Raw genomic sequence first — 15,453 nt, 5'->3', positions numbered from 1 at the left:
AACGCTACCGCATTCGTCGTTAAATACCGCGCCGTTATCAAGTGCAAAGGCACTTCCTGTAAATATACCGCGCCCGCTTATATGTAATACGTCTATGTAATATACCGAGCCCGTCGAGTAACGATACCGCGTTTGTCATCAAGTGCATCCGCACTACCTCTTCGTTGTATATATATCGCGTCAGTTCGGGCATATAATTAAACTGTGAATAAAACTACTGTATGTCTCACTAAATTGATTATTGTCTCTGGGCCTGTCATCGGACTCCTGATCCCGCACACCAGTCCGCGTTCGATAAAGTCAGGCCGTTACAAAGTCCTGATGAAAACGTTCACCCATCTCTTCACTAAATGCTCCAACATTTTCCGGGAAATAGTCCAAATGAGAGAAAAGGAAATGTAATTTCATACTCATTAAATAACCTAATTGCTTAAAATTTTATAACATGGTAGATACAATAGTTTTAAACTTTGGATTCCGATTGTTCCCTAAAAAATTTTGTACAACATCTTTAAAACTCAACCAAGCATCCTTTTGAATAGATGTTATGGTTTTTATAAAATCATCATCTTTCATGAGCTTTCTTATATCGGGCCCTACAAAAATACCTTCCTTAATTTTAGCATGAGTTAAATTTGGAAATTTATATTGAATATACTTGAAACCCGTACTTTCTCTATCTAAGGCTTTTACAAATTGTTTCATTAAACCTAGCTTAATATGGAGTGGTGGTAGTAAGATTCGCTTTGTGTCAACAAGATTTTCGTGTACGACATTATTAGAACCAATTTTCCACTCCAATTTTTCTGACCATTTCTTTTTTACCCAATGCTGATCTCTTGCACGACTGTCCCAAAGTCAGAGGAAACAAGGATTTTTAGTGTTTCTTGATTGTAAACCAACTAATAGATTTATCATTTTAAAATCACCACAAATAAGCCAATTATTCACATTGTACTTTATTTCCTCTAGGAGGAATTTGAAACTGTCATACGATTCTTTCATAATAGATAAAGTCATAAAGGTAAATAAGAGCCGTTTCGCTCGATGGACGGGCGACAATAACAACAAAATTATAAAATTAATATATATAATATAACGCAAACGTTTCGGTCCTTGGTTTGGACCCTCCTCAGTACATACAGGTGGTCATCAGGGTGAATGCAGTGGTCAAATGGTATAAAGCAGTGGTCACAATAATATAATGTAGTCAACTTCCGCTCTCCGAGATTTTTTGAAAGTATGCATCTCAAATCTCCAATCCGACTGTTACCTTAATTCCGTCAAAAGAAAATTAAATAAATATAAATGGTCAAACTTTAAAAATTAAATCGTAAAAGTTACCTGACAGTTGAATTGATCAGAATTAAGATATCATCTCAACGCGTATTATTACAACGTTAAAACGTCCTTCTTTAGACGAATGCAAGAGTTACAATAACGAAATATCATGAGACATCGGTATAACATTAAATAGAACTGCTGTGAGAAAAGAAATCAACAGTGTGGTTGGACGGACGATATTTCCGAGAAAAAATAAAATATCTGAAAAATTCAAAAAACATTTTGAAGGCGAAGAGTACTTTCAGATGCCGCACTCAGTTTTGTGAAGAAAAATTAATTCGCGGTTTAATATAACCCCGAATATAGCGAAAAACTGTGTTTTTTGCACTTTCAGGTTAGGGTATCTCAAAAACCTGATGTGATGGAGCAATTCCGCTGGCGGATTCGGATTCAGCGGACCGAAAACCTTTGGGAAAGTATAGTCTGGTCTCAGGGTCTGGAGTTTCGCAAAATTTTGTCGGCCTGTGTTACCTTCGAACACTAATTTATTTCAACCCATTCGCGTACTTTTTTTGTCCTTCGAGCCGGATCTTCCGTGATCGGTGTTCGCGAAGTGTGTGAGTGGGGATTCAGGTAAGATTCTCGTGCTTCGAGTGACCGTCTAAGAACAATGCTTATCGATACACTTTTATTTGCTCGCAAACCGAGCTGCACGGCCGCATTTCGCGTGCTTACAATAATTTGAAAAAGACGGGAGCCACCAAAGTCACCTTGGGGGTTGCTGAGGCTCGTCTCCAAGGACTGGAGACAAACTGGGCTAAATTTGAAGCCCAGCATGAGATAATATTCTCATCGCCTTGAGAGAAAATCAAGGAGCTTGACTACGTCAAGCAAGACGTTTTCGCTCTCGCTAAGGAAGTTTATCTGCATCAGAAGGGCATCTATCTGGACTTCGTACGGTCGCTAAAAGCAAAGGAAAGCGCCGCGTCCACGTCTGCTGATGGTCAGGAGGCTACGACGGCGACTCCTCGCACTACGCTACCTCGCATTCAGCTGCCACATTTCACGGGGAAGTACGAGGACTGGCCATCGTTTCGGCCTGTTCCTGTCTATCGTCGGCAAGGACTCGTCTACGACGCAGGTAGAGAATTTACATATATTATCTCAAGACCTGCTTAAAAGGTGAGGCTGAATTGCTCATTCGTAACGTTACGACTACCGGCGAGAATTACGAGCGCGCGTGGAACATTCTTAGTTCTTATTACGAGAACAAACAATTGCTAGTGCGCGCATATATCGCAAATTTCATCTCCTTGCCGAAAATTAAGAGCGAGTTTGCGGTCGAATTGCACAAGATATTCCACGGCGTAAAGGCAACCGTCAGTTTGCTGGACGGTATCGGCCGACCCGTGAGTTGCTCCAAGAACTTGTTCGTATACCTCGCCGTCGAACTCCTTGATCCGCGTTCGCGTCGCGAGTGAGAGATATTAATAAGTGATTTCAACGACCCGCCGACGTATTTAAAACTGGAATAATTTCTCGACCGCCGATTGCACGGGTTGGAATCGATGCTGCCTGTTAAGGCGGACGGTGCCGCGAATAAATCGGGGAACGGAACGGCGAAATCGGCTCGCAGTCATCTTGCGCGTAAACAGGAGGGCAAGTCCGAAGCCAAGCGTGGCTGCTGTCCGTTCTGTACTAAAGAGCACATTTTAATGTTTTGCGACGAGTATAAAAAGAAGACGGCTCTAGAGCGACGTCAGTTTGTCGAAGAAAAAAGTCTATGCTTAAACTGTCTCGGTCGACACAAAATGAGCGAGTGCGTCGTGAAGAAGGACTGCTCGGCGTGCGGTGTCCGTCACCATTCTTCGATCCACGACGCGTGCCGCAAAACCGAGGTCGCAAAGATTTCGTACGTGGTACGCGGAGCTCCCGTTAAGCTGGTGGCCGTGCTCCTCGCCACCGCTCGCGTTTGCTTCGCCGACCACTTCGACGTCTGACATCTCGCGCGTGCTTTGGTCGACCAGGATTCTGATATCTCGATGATTTCCGAGAGACTCGCACAGCAGTTAAAACTTCCGCGATCGCCCGTTTCGATTTCGGTCTTCGGGATCGGCGGACAAAAGACGTGCACGGCGAAAGGCCGTGTCTGGCGGATCCGGACTACTCCGCGTCCGATGCGATCGACGTACTTCTCGGAGCCGACGTCTACGCGGCCATCCTCCGTCACGGACTTCGCAAAGGTGGCGATGGCAAACCCGTCGCCCAGAATACAAAGCTGGGCTGGATAATCTCGGGTTCTTTCGGTGAATCGAGCTCTGGCCATTTTGCACAGGCCTTCCAATGCCGGGTCGAGAAGGATCTGGCGGACATGGTTCGCCGTTTCTGAGAACAGGATGAGATTCCGTCGACAAGTGTGGCTCTCAGTAAAAGAGATCAGGAGTGCGCGGATCATTTCGCTCGCACACACAGATGCAATTTCTCCGGTCGTTACGTCGTGCGTCTTCCTGTAGTGAGCCCTTTGCCTGATCTCTCGGACACGCGTCGCGTAGCCGTGCGTGTGTTGAAACACATGGAGAGGAGGTTCGCGCGGGACCCCTCTTTCCATGCGTTACACCGCGACTTCATGCGTCAGTACGCCGAGCTGAGGCACATGACGCCGATTCCTTTTGTCGCGGACGTGAATGACAAGCTGCGTTGCTATCTGTCGCATCACGGCGTGACGCGTGAATCGAGCACCACAACCAAGCTGAGGGTTGTTTTCAATGGTTCGACCACCATCCGGAGCATTTCTCAACCAACATTTGATGGCTGGACCGAATCTTTTGCCGACTCTAATAATTATTATTATAAATTGGCGTCGACATTGTTTTGTCTTTGCCACAGATATGGAAAAAATGTACCGGCAGGTAGAGGTTAACCCTGAGGACAGGGACATGCAGAGAATCGTGTGGCGGAACGACCCTAGCGAGGAGATTCAGGATCTCTGGCTGAATACAGTCACATACGGCTTGAAATGCGTTCTCTTCTTGGCAATTCAATCTCTGCATCAGCTCGCTGCCAATGAGAGAGCAAAGTGGCCGCTCGGCGCGGCCGTCTTGGAAGAAGAGACGTACATGGATGACGTCTTGTCGGGTACGGCTACTCTTAAGGCGGCCAAGGAAATTCAACGGCAACTTATGCAGATCTATACGGCGGTCCGCGAACGAGGAATCGCTGCTCGAAGATCTACCTGTGGAAGACCGACTACAACAGGAACCCCGGGGCTGGCAGCCATGCGAGAGTCATCTTACCCTGGGACTGTGATGGCACCCTCACGACGATTGCTTCGCATTTTCTACTCAGCTGCTCCGAGTCGAGACGTTCTCGAGGCGAACGGCGCTCTCGCTTACGGCACGGTTGTTTGACCTGCTGGGCTAACTTGCCCCGGTCACGCTCCAGACGACCTTCTTAAGCGACGAACGCTTGCTCACGCCGCGGCGACATTCGCCGCGGCGATCGACGAGTCTCCGCTGCTTACGGGGCACTCGTCACTCCTGCGCTTGCTGAGGGTCACCGCCTAGTGCCGTCGCTGGCTAGCTCGCTCTGGGCGGTTGAAAATTCCGGAGGCCGCAATTCCGCTGACACTCGGAGCTGTGGATCTCGAGGAGGCTCGCCAGTGTTGGCTGCGAGTCGTACAGGCGACTTTCACTTTCAGGCGGAGCTGGAGACAATCCGGAAGGGAGAACCACTGCCGTCTCATAGCTGCCTGACCAAGTTAAGTCTTTTTCAGGACAAACAAGGCTTCCTGCAAGTCGGCGGCCGCCTGAAGAACGCTCTTTTCGCCTTGAATGCGAAGCACCCCGTGATCCTGCCGGCGAGTCACACTTCACGGGGCTTGTCATTGAGGCCCACCACAGACAAACTTTATGAGATAAACTCCTAATATGCGATAGCGGGGTTTTTGCTAAACTAATAGGTTCTATTTGTTGGTTCCACCATGAACTTATTGCCCTTGATGTAAAACCTATTTAGTAGAAAATTCATTGTTCGATCGTGCATGCACTCGTTACAAATATCGAAATTGTGAATTTGGATATTGTCAAGTTCCATAAAGGTAAGACTTTGAATCTTGTTTATTATATTGTATAATAAATAAATATTTGACAATGAGTTTTGCAGCGATAGAGTAAGGTCGTATTAATAGAAAAATACAGGATATGTTGACTTGCTTAATTGTAGAGAATAGATTTGGTGATCGCGAAACCGCAAAGCGTGGGGTCTGCAATATGAGATATTCAGGGTGACAATCGTTGCTAAAGTATGAAGAAATGTACAGTAATTATTGTACAGTAATAAAAAGAAGGAAAATACTATGTTAAAGTTAAGGGAAGGTTCGTACGAACTTATAAAAGTGTGCTGATGGTGATCGCATGCTCATACTGGCTGCGCTGGAAATATTGAGTATAAGTGATTTTGCGATTATTACAAATAAGCTTTGCCATTACATTTGTATTTTAGAGACAATAAATGAAATTTTCTAATTGCAATACCAATGTATTTTGAATTTTATTAGCGATTTCTTAAGGTATCTCATATTAGGAATACACTTTTTCGATTTTGCATAAAGTTCATTTATTACATTTTTCTAATTTTCAGAAAAATTAATACTTAAATTAAATTTTACATTTTAGCATCTTAAAGGTCATTAAATTCTCTTCAAAATGACCTACTTCATTTTTCCATTCTACCCATAGACTTTTGATAATCACACAAAATAGATGTGGTGTCTCCATTGTTAGGATGGAATCGGATGGATGAGTGCAGAGATGATAATATCTGTGATAAAGCTTATATTTCAGCGTACACCAGTTCAGCGATGTTTACAAAGCGTAACGGACACAGCGTAACGGACACAGCGGAAAAGCAGAGAGTGAGTGATGTCGCGATGCCGTATTAGGAAGGACGGCAATTGGTAGTACTAATTCGCGGACTTTTGAGAAATCGTACACTATAACATCCATAATAGGAGATTTTCATCTATGATTGTAAATAACTATATGTTTATATATATTTATATTTGATTAAATACAATAAACAATAATACGAGAATTATACGACCGTTATGATATACAATCAAAGATTGAACTAATATTACATTAAATCATATTGTTGCATCCGCGTCGTAACGTTCGGTAGATTCAGGCTGAATCTAGCCGTCTTCGCATGGAAGTCGAAAAGCGGTCCCTAACAACGAGTTGTTGACAGATCGTTGTTTGATTTCTGAGCTGAGCTGTCACCCCGAACGGACGTGCTCGCTGCGGTTCTGTATCTGAATTGAGTTAGCGAATAAACCCATTGAGAGCTTTTCTTGAACCCTGCGTTATTATTTCTCTGCGTTTCCCGGGGGTGCGTGAGCGCGGTCGCAAGTGTGTGCAAGTGTGCAAAAGCGAGCCGCGGAGCGCAACAATATCATATCTGATTACATATGATCACAGTTGATTACATAAAATCATATTGCGTCAAACGGATCTAATTATATATAGCCAATTACATATGATCTTATAATATGATTTTTACTCGGAATCTTTTAGCAACAAACAACTTTTATCTTTAACATTTTTTTTTATATGTTGTTTTCGAAATATTCATGATTCCAGAATATTTTCAGCACCCTATATATTAAGAAATACTTGCAAATTTGCTATCAATTTTGCATAAAAGCATAAATTATATTTTATAAAAAAATATTTGTCTTTAAATAAAAGTTTTATTTAATAATTTATTTTATACCATATGGAAAAACATAATAATAAATAAAAATCCTATTGATGTATTTATAAGGATAGAAATAAATATAATTAGTCAAAAAATTTTACTGTGCATAATATGCCCGAGAAAAAATGGGTATAAGATGGTCAGATGTAAAAATATCTATATATATAAGTCGCGTCGTCTGTCTGTCTGTCTGTATGTACGCGAACTACTCATTCGTTAGTGGACCAAATTTTTACCAAAAGTATATGAAATAGGGGTAGAATTTCCCGGGGATGAAAATGTCGCGGCCAATTTTTTGCTACCAATTTTCTGGATACCGACTTTTCTAATTTTTTGGGAAATAATTGACCAAATTTAAAAGAATTATATATGAAACGGGTAGAATTTTCCGGGGAGTGCTATAAAGTGTATAATTTTTTGTTACCAATCTTTTTGGAAGCCGGTATCAAAAATTTTTCAAATTTTTCGGGAATTAACCAGTCACTTCAATTCGTGACTGTCGCGAGCGATTAAGACCGGTTTTTGGAAACCGGTTATGAAATTTTTCCAATTTTTCTGGAAATAATTGACTGAATCTCAAAGAATTGTATATGCTGACACACACATACACGCGCGCACACATAATTTATTCATTAAGCCTAAATTTTGCTAAAATCACTCCTTAAAGGTGATATAGTTTATATTTTTTACGTGAGTCATTTTATAATTTTACGTGTCATTTTATAATAATTGACTATATACATAAGTAGCTGGTTTCACATGTTAAATTTCATCAAATGAAATAAAACCGAATGTAATAAATGTCATCATGGATATGAAAAATGTGATTATAAGTGAAACAAATGGACATAAAGTACAAAGTGTTATCAGTGGTGAAATAAATCAACAGAGTGCATTAGAAAATGGCAACACAAACAGCATGAGTGAAATAAGTAAAAGAGAAATCGAAGAATCTAGAAATGGTAAATACTAAATAATATTTATTTCTTCTTTCAGTTTATATATCTCTTTATTCTTTTTTTCTCCCTATTTTAGTAAATATATACTTCTTTCCTTCTCCCTATTTTAGTAAATATACTTATACTTATATATATAGATAAATATATTTATAGATATAAAAAGATCTATTTATAATTATAGATATCAGCATGGATGAAATGAAACTGAATAAAACGGAAAATGTGAATGAATCAAATGGATATGAAATACAAAATGGTAATGAAATAGCTAGAAGAGAAAACAAAGAATTTAGTAATGGTAAATATTAGGAGGAGGGCAAATGGAAGAAGGGCCCGGCACGTCACCGGGCGGCCTCGAGTCGAACTACGTTCGAAGGAGAAATACGAGCCAGACGTGCCGGTGAGAAACGCAAGACGAAATAGACCTTCGAGAAAGGTTCAGTGTCGATCTATGGGCGAGAGCGTAGTCGAAGCTAACACGGAAACGCAAAATCTGCTTCTTGGTACGATTAAGGAAAGCGACTTGAATAAAACGACGAATGGTCTCGAAAAGATTATCCACACGAGACTGCTTCTCGGTCCGTTACGGATTGGCCCATGAACAAGAATGAAGCTACATACAAGGTGCAGCAGCCCGGTAAACGCATGAAATCTAACGCGATTACGACTCTTGAGCTGCGAAGGAGAAACTCCGATCCAGCTACGAAAATTTCGGGTTTAAGTGAAGATAAAACGGGTTTGCAGGAAGTGGTAAAACCTACTTATTTAACACATTTCTAAGTGTTATTCGAGGAAGAAACGAGATAGTTCTTTCATGTGCCTCGACTGGATTTACAGCAACACTTCTAAAAGGAGGAAGAACTTTACTCCCTATTCAAGCTTTCAATTCCAATTGATGATAGTGCTAAATCTAATATCAGAGGAAATTCTCAAGCTGCACGAGAACTGATCATTGCCAAACTAATCATATGGGATAAGGTGAGCATGACTGTTGGACATGCTTTAACAGCGGTTGATAAACTTTTAAGAGATTTAGTGAAGAATCCTCGACCATTTGGAAGAAAAGTAATTTTATTTGCAGGAGATTTTAGACAAAATCTTCCCGTAGTGCCACATGCACAGAAAGCAGCCATAATTGAGTCGACTGTAAAATACAATTCTATATGGAGGAATGTAACTCAGGTTAAACTAAAGCAAAATATGAGAACTGGGGAAGAAAAAGAATTTGCAAATTGGCTAGTGCAACTCGAAGATGGTAAATTATCAAATACGGATAGACTACATCTCGATACAATTGAAATTCCCCAGAATTTTATATCAAAAGAATCTCTTATTGCTGAAATTTTTGGTGATAGAATCACCATGGAACAGATTAAAGAAAATCCAGATCGAACGATTCTTTGTCCTAAGAATGAGAATATATTCAAAATTAATGACGAAATCCTTTGTCTAATGGAAGGAGAAGAAAAAGAGTACCTCTCAATTGACTCTATTGTAAGTGATGATCCACAAAAGCAATTGAATTTTCCAACTGAGTTTTTAAACTCTCTGACACCTTCTGGAATGCCAGTTTATCGACTTAAAATAAAAGTCAGTGCTACAATAATCCTATTAAGAAATTTAAATACTAAAAAAGGACTCTGTAATGGCACAAGATTTATTGTTACTAATTTGAAAAATAATCTAATTTATGCAGAGGTTCTAACTGGTCCTGATCGAGGACAGATTGTCTTTATTCCAAAGATAGATTTAATTACAAGTGATTTGGAACTGCCATTTAAGTTTAAACGAAGACAGTTTCCTATTCGAGTGTCATTTGCTATGACAATCAATAAATCACAAAGACAAAGTTTAGAAAAAATTAGGATTTATTTGCCACATCCTGTATTTGCTCATGGTTAACTTTATGTGGCATTTTCTAGAGCAACCAGAAAGGAAAGTGTAAAAATTAAGATTGATGAATTAAGCAATCAAGGACATCTAATAGAAAGAAGTAAAAAATGTTTTACCAAAAATGTAATATACAGAGAAATTTTATAAATTGAAAAATTATAAAATTGTATAAATAAATAATATAATAATTAAAATGTTAATAAAATATATATTTAAAAATTTTTAAATAAATTCCATGAAAAATTATAAATATTAAAATTGTAAAAGTAATTTTACAAATAATAATTAATTTTTAGTATGAGTGTAAGTGTGCAGTACGAGGTACGTTTTAAAATGTCAAAAAAGTAAATTGCGATTGATTCCCTCAATATTGGTACCAAAAGTTTTATTTATAGTGGTACAGCTATTTTTATTTATAGTGGAATAGGCCTACTGGGGAAACCACTAAATAAACACATTTACAATAGTACCTCAAGGGTGATGCGGAAATCTATTGGCGTTAAATGTAAATATACACTAGCACTTATTTGCGTGTTTTATTACATGTGTCCTCCGGGTCTAAGCCTTTATAGATCTATAGTTTCCTAGCTTTGAGGTCCACGCGCCAGCTTTGAGGCCCGCGCAAAGCGCGGGCCGAAACGCTAGTATTATTAATATGAAAAGATCTAATTTTATATAAATTTTATATAATTATATATACCTAATCAGATCCAAAATTTGGCGCGATATGAACATATCTTTATGTAATCATATTTGACTTGATCTTATTATATATGACAACAGACCTGTTTTCAGGTCAAAAAATAGATAACGAAAAACTATACACTCTATAGTACTCCTCGGAAAATTCTACGGTAAATGTTTACAATTAGGGCCCCACCTCCGATGACCTTGACCTTGACATATGTTGTCAAGGTCACCATCCTGAGTGACCTTCAGAAGGTTTTAGTCGGGAGTCGCTTCTTATTAAAAAGTTATAAACAAAAAAAGTTTGAAAAATATAGCAGTTATTTTGAGTATTGAAAGGCATAAATGACTAATATATATGTCGAAATAGTTCACGCATACACTTGTAACGATGCACCCCGTGCGCTAAGCATCGTTCCCGGCTAACGACCGCCGGATGCCGCCCGACCGACGACCAGTCGGGCGAAGACCAGGGCGCGGTGCGCCCACATTTTAAATATGATTTCAAACGCACCGTGCGCGCGGGCCAAGCGCGGCACCAGTGCTTCCCGACGAGCGACGACGGCAGCCGCGTCGGGCGGGTATATAAACCGCCGCTCCGGCGAGAAAAAGGGACTTCGTCAAAAAGCTCCGCTTCTTCCAGACGAAACCTATCTCGACTCCCAGGGAACACACCAAACGAGGTCCGGTGCTCCGAGCCTCGACTGAGAGTTCTCTTAACCCCGAAGGCATGGTTACGCGGGGTCGAGCGCGCTCGGCTTCGCAACGAGGGCTCTCGCTGCCGCCGCCCCGGGGCTCCGGAAATCTTCCTACGCTACGCGTTCCCGCACGCATATCATCGCGATACCGCGACATCCGCGAGCCTCCAGGCATTATACCGCGTCCGCCTACATGTAATACGTCTAGGTCTAGGTAATATACCGAGCCCGTGTAATACGTCTATGTAACGATACCGCGTTCGTTGTTAAATACCGCGCCGTTATCAAGTGCAAAGGCACTACCTGTAAATATACCGCGTCCGCCTACATGTAATACGTCTAGGTAATATACCGAGCCCGTGTAATACGTCTATGTAACGATACCGCGTTCGTTCATAAATACCGCGTCGTTATCAAGTGCAAAGGCACTACCTGTAAATATACCGCGTCCGCCTATATGTAATACGTCTATGTAATAGACCGAGCCCGTCGAATAAACGATACCGCGTTCGTCATCAAGTGCATCCGCACTACCTCTTCGTTGTATATACCACGTTCTGTCCGTCCCTGCGCACATACCGCGCTAACATCCCGCTTCGGGTATACCGAGTCCGCCGAATAGCGGGCTACCACGTCCGTTATCGAGTGCACCTGCACTGCCCTTTCGTTGTATATATCGCGTCATTTCGGGTATATAATTAAACTGTGAATAAACTACTGCATGTCTCACTAAATTGATTATTGTCTCTGGGCCTGTCATCGGACTCCTGATCCCGCACACCAGTCCGCGTTTGATAAAGTCAGGCCGTTACACATTTTTCACGCGAGACGAGTTGTTACATAGGTTCGTGGCGCGCTTTACAAGCTCGAAATCACACAACAAAATCACAACTTCTATAAAGCAGGGCATACACACGTGTGTGTGTGTGCTTTAACAAAAATCACAACTTCTATAAAGCAGGGCACACACATACGTGTGTATGCCTTGCTTTAAGCAGATATTTTGTATACAATAAACGAGCTTGTAAAGCGCGCCACGAACCTATGTAATAATTCGTCTCGCGTGAGAGTCAAACTTTTTTTGTTTATAACTTTTTAATAAGAAGCAACCCCTGACTAAAACCTTCTGAAGGTCACTCAGGAGGGTGACCTTGACAACATATGTCAAGTTCAAGGTCATCGGAGGTGGGGCCCTAATTGTAAACATTTACTAATTCTACTCCTATTTCATATACAATTCGTTAAGATTTGGTTAATTAGTTCTGGAGTTATAGACATTTTGGTAAATTTGGCACATACATACACACATACACACATACACACATACACACATACACACATACACACATACCGACATTTTTTAAAATAGCGATTTTTCGACGTTTTAGAACATTCTGAACACATTGGCAAAAGCAACTAAAAAAAAATTTTTTTTACGAAAACAAAGCTTCCTGTATGAAGAAGCAATAAATTAATTATATGTTTCCAACATATACATTCATAATAATACATGTCTATAATACAAATACAAATACTCGTATGTAAAACATGTCAAATATGTTTATTCAAGATTGAACATTAAGTTAAAAATAATGCAATATTTACTAATAACTGCCTTTGAATTTACGTCAAACCGGGATGTATGTCCATCTGTACTAACATGCTGTTTACTTGTTCTTACAGTATTTAACAGTAAACATTTGTGACGTATCTCACTAACAATGTTGATCCCAATCCTTTTCGTATCTCGTTTTCAATATATTCAAGCGAAAGTGCTTCTTTGCAAGATACACACCACATTTGCTTTGCAAAATCAGCAAGTTCGATAATGCGACGTCCTTCCAGAAAGTCATTTACTATATCGTCGGCACTTTTTGATTTTGCGTTTTAATGTAAACGGTTTTCGCTTTGTTTTATGCGCTTCTTGTACGTATATAATTTCTGATACCCATTTCCCCTTCCAACAATATTTAACATTTTTCGGCATTTTAAAATAACCTCGAAAATAACGAAATTTAAAGCACTTAATATGTATATTTATATACTTTCCGCGCTTGAAAGGTGACAGGCAGTAATGCCAACGTAGAAAATAATGCGGTGTTGCCATATTTAAAGTCGGCATTAAATGGTATATTTAGGTTTACATTTTGTTTTAAAATTATTAATTAAATATATATAACTTATTATACTTTTATATTAAATATATATTTAAATTATTCGATACCTATATATATATGTGTAGGTCCAGAGGTATGTTCCAAGACTGTTTACGTTTTTTGAAATGTACAGTCCTGGAATATAACGCATATATATGTAATCAGATTCAAAAAACTGTTCCAAAAATTGCCGTAGGACATCAATTTTTTCCAGGACAGTCCTGGAAACTGCCAAATGTCCCGGAATATACCGATATCAAAAATAAAAGTCCCGGAACATACTTTCGGACCTACATATATATATATACTTTTATTTTTGACACCCTGTATATATATATATATATATATATATATATATATATATATACATATATATATATATAGAGAGAGAGTAACCGAAAATCGTCTTATATATTATTCGTTTTTTTGTTTTTTGGAGTTGATTTCAGGGCATTTTTAAGACCAAAAGTTTTTGTCGTTAATTACAAAAAATATTAATTATAAATATTCCCTTTCTTGAAGACGTTAAAAATCATGTTATTTTACGATAGTTGAACTTCTTATGTAATATAAATTTATTTATTTTATATTTTAAACGATATAAACCTAAAACATCTGCAGTTTTCAAATTTTAATCACTTTTTGCTGGTATTGTACAACACATACATCCTTAAAGAAAGCATCTACCATGGAGAAGTCTTTTAAGAGTATTGCTAAAACTCGGTGGTATCGAAGAACACGCATCAGCCTATTAAACAACCAGCACAGGTAACGCCTGCCAGGTCGGGAAGCCCCCGCGTCCCTGCAACGAACAGAAAATTATCGGCGACACCCAGGGCAGGGACGTCGAGGTATGCGAGCAGCAGTTGCCAGTCAGCCCATCGGCACAGGTCCCGTTCGAGGAGGCGTTAAGTAGCGATCAGGTACGGATTGGGGGCCGCCTCTCTAATTTTCTCCCTCAGTGGAGGCAGATTACCACAGATGCGGTGGTCCTGCAGGCTATCTCGAATTATAGACTACCCTTCAGTCGGCACCCTCCTTGTCAGGTTAATGAACCTCCCGTTTTTTTGACAGATTTGGAATAACAGGTTTGCAACAAGAGATTAACAGACTTTGTGATATCGGGACGGTTAAGCGCGTTCGAGTTTCTGAAGATCAATTTCTGTCTTCTTATTTTGTCATCCAGAAGTCGTCAGGAGGTTGGAGATTTATCCTGAATGTTACTCAATAACTTCATTGTCGCCCCACACTTTAGAATGCAGGATTGGAAGACCGTGGTCCAGCTTCTATCACCGGGAGATTTTTTTGCATCTATAGATCTAGAGGATGCTTACCTGCTCCTGCCGATTCATCAAGATGATAGGAAGTTTCTCCGTTTTCGTTTTAAAAATCAGACTTTTCAATTTAAAGCCTTTCCTTTTGGTCTTGCTTCCGCACCGTATATTTCTACCAAAGTTTTAAAACCAGTAGTTCATTATTTTAGAAAAAAGGGTTTTTTGTCGGTTGTTTATTTGGATGATTTTTTACTCATTGCTTCTTCCCGCAAGCAAGCGTTAGAGAATGTGGCTGCAACTTGAAATCTTCTATCTTCGTTAAGCTTTATTATCAATAAACGTAAGAGCGTTCTTTCTCCTTCGAGATCGCGTCGCTTTTTAGGCCTTAATTTTGATACGGATCGTTTTGCGATTTCTATTCCTGACGACAAAAGAGAGAAACTTCTTCACAGGACAATGGATTTTTTAGAGAAAAAATCGTGCAAGATCCGTGATTTGGCAAGTCTTATCAGTATGTCCCGTTGTCCAATACGGGATTTTACATACTAAAACCCTAGAGAGGGAAAAGTTCTTAGCACTCTCAGCGGCAGAAAGAAATTTTGAGGTCAGGATGGTTTTTCCTTCTTTGATTCAAAAAGATTTGTTACGGTGGAAGTCCGTGTTCCCAGACAGGTTTCAACATAACGCAATAGATCAAGCCGCTTTGAGCTTGAAATTTTTTCAGATGTCTCACTATCAGGTTGGG

The 15,453-nt window shown here is 40.0% G+C and overlaps 1 protein-coding gene and 1 pseudogene across 1 annotated transcript in view; both read right to left on the bottom strand.

Annotated features, from left to right (window-relative positions):
- The window catches only part of LOC143899394 (intraflagellar transport protein 80 homolog), a 279,705-nt gene that overhangs the window by 110,824 nt on the left and 153,428 nt on the right, over positions 1 to 15,453 (bottom strand). The gene's annotated exons all lie outside the window — the stretch shown is intronic.
- LOC143899386 (uncharacterized) lies at positions 301 to 1,020 on the bottom strand (annotated as a pseudogene).

This window comes from Temnothorax americanus, unplaced genomic scaffold (genome assembly GCF_048541705.1).
Source record: "Temnothorax americanus isolate GAGA-0224 unplaced genomic scaffold, ASM4854170v1 Scaffold27, whole genome shotgun sequence".
Taxonomy (NCBI): domain Eukaryota; kingdom Metazoa; phylum Arthropoda; class Insecta; order Hymenoptera; family Formicidae; genus Temnothorax; species Temnothorax americanus.
Note: the sequence above shows the minus strand (reverse complement) of the source record. Positions and strands in the feature narration are given on the sequence as shown.